The sequence below is a fragment of the Callithrix jacchus genome, chromosome 7 (genome assembly GCF_049354715.1).
Source record: "Callithrix jacchus isolate 240 chromosome 7, calJac240_pri, whole genome shotgun sequence".
NCBI lineage: Eukaryota > Metazoa > Chordata > Mammalia > Primates > Cebidae > Callithrix > Callithrix jacchus.
The window spans coordinates 31,832,302-31,834,593 of record NC_133508.1 but is presented as its reverse complement, the minus strand read 5'-3'; the positions used below and the strand labels follow the sequence as shown (position 1 = coordinate 31,834,593).

General features: G+C 47.9%; 1 pseudogene; it reads right to left on the bottom strand.

Annotated features, from left to right (window-relative positions):
* Positions 1-233: 233 nt before the first annotated feature.
* On the bottom strand, positions 234-1,597 carry LOC100389801 (farnesyl pyrophosphate synthase pseudogene; annotated as a pseudogene).
* Positions 1,598-2,292: the final 695 nt, after the last annotated feature.

Here is a 2,292-nt window from a genome sequence, read left to right as displayed (position 1 = left end):
TTCTCATAAGCGGCTTAGAATGTATCTGGGGAGACAACCCTGCAAATACAAAGTGATGTGTTTATAAGGACCATAAGTGATTGAAAACTACTCACCAATCACATAGGAAGGCCTGGATGGTTGACTACAAGGAGGAGAAGGCGGAAAAATTCCTTGAGGATTCATAATATAAGGCTGATGGCCTAGAAGTAACTACAATAAACCAGGCCAATATATTGAGTGTCTGGGAGGGGCTCAACTCACCTCTAAGGCTATCTTGCAATGATAGCTCTTTTAGGCAAGCAGTCTGGAAAGACAAGGCTGCACAGGCGACGAATCCTGAAAAATTGTTCTTTTTCTTTTTTTTTTTTTTTTACACAATAATTTATTTATTGAGAGCCTCCTCTCCGCCCTTGCAGTCTCTAGGTCACTTTTTCCGCTTGTAGATTTTGCGCGCAAGCCCCAGAAAGATAGCTGGGGGCAGGGGTGCTGCGTACTGTTCAATCAGAGCCATAATGTGGTTGTAACTGTCTTCCTCATACTTCGAGAACACAGCCGGCAGATCCAGCTCCTCATATAATGCCTTCACCCTGGCCACCTTCTCAGCCTCCTTCTGCCCGTAATTTTCCTTCAGGATCTGGCGCTGTTCCGGAGTGGACCATTGCAGACACTGGACCACCAGCCAGCTGCATTTGTTGTCCTGGATGTCAGTGCCAACTTTGCCAGTCACACTAGGGTCCCCAAAGAGGTCAAGGTAATCATCCTGAATCTGAAAGAACTCTCCCATCTCCAGCAGGATCTTCTTGGCATTGGCATGCTCCTTCTCGCCATCAATTCCTGCCATGTACATGGCTGCAGCTACAGGAAGGTAAAAGGAGTAGAAAGCCGTCTTGTACTTGACAATGGATTTGTACCTCTTTTCAGTGAATCTGTCGGGATCCACATTGTCCTGAGGGGCTGTGATGAGGTCCAGGGTCTGCCCAATCTCAGTCTGATAGGAATTCTGCAGGAAGAGCTCAATCAGGTTCAGGTAATAGGGCTGCTCCCGGCAGTAGAGCTTCAGCGGGCGGTAGACACATGCTTCCAGAAGGACAGCGTCATTGATGGCATCCAGACCCACACCTGGCTTCTGATACCAGCAGATCTGTCCCCGGTGGGTGAGGGATGAATCCATGATGTCATCTGTCACCAGGAAGAAAGCTTGCAGCAGTTCCACACACCAGCCCACAGTCAGGGCCCGCTGGAGACTATCAGCATCCTGTTTCCTTGGCTCCGCCAGCTCCCGGAATGCTACTAGCACCGTCAAACCCCGGTGATACTTGCCTCCAATGGCGTTATACTCCAGGACCTCCTTGAGCTGGGCAAGAGCATCTCCTGTCTCTGGGTGCCCCATCTCATCCTCAGTCAGCACCCTAACGATCTGGGAGAAGTGCTGAACGAAATCCTGCTTTTCTTGGGCATAAACATCTGATTTCTGGTCTCCATTCATTCTGAGGGAGGAGCAAAGGGCTCTGTTCCTGGTTGCGGATTCCTGCTCCAAAAAATTGTTCTTAAGGAAGAAGGCGGGATTGAAACCTGCTAGGGATGGACAGGCTAGCTTCAGCTCTTCAGCCATACTTGGGCCCACTGTGATCTGAGAGATCAAAACAGACACCGTTTCATCACTAAAATGGATTCTAAGGTTAAGGAAACAAAGTTACCTATGAATCAAGGGTTTGGGCTGGCTGGCATGGCAAATTTCTAAATTCCTACAGCTCTAAGCTTCCTGGCAATAGGAGCTCGGACTCCTCCTAACTGATTTACAACCCAGACGAATACAACTCTGTTGGACAGAAGACCGGCCTTACCAACATTCCTTTCTGACAATTGCAGATCTTAAGCCAGTTTTAGCAACTTATAGAGGCTGCATACAAACTGTCTTTGTGTCCTTTGGTTCACCTTTTGACATAAAGAGCCAAATTCTGCCTAATTTTATTTATTTTTATTTACTTATGTATTTACTTTGAGATGGAGTCTTGCTCTGTCACCCAGGCTGGAGTGCAGTGGCACTATCTTGGCTCACTGCAGTCTCTACCTCCTGGGTTCAAGCGACTCTCCTACCTCAGTCTTCCCAGTAGTTGGGATTACAGGCATGTGCCATCATGTCTGGCTAAATTTTGTATTTTCAGTAGAGACAGGGTTTCACCATGTTGGCCAGGCTGGTCTCGAACTCCTGACCTCATGATCCGCCCACCTTGGCCTTGCAAAGTGCTGGGATTACAGGCATGAACCACTGTGCCCAGCCAATTTCATCTCATTTTAATACTAAAAGCC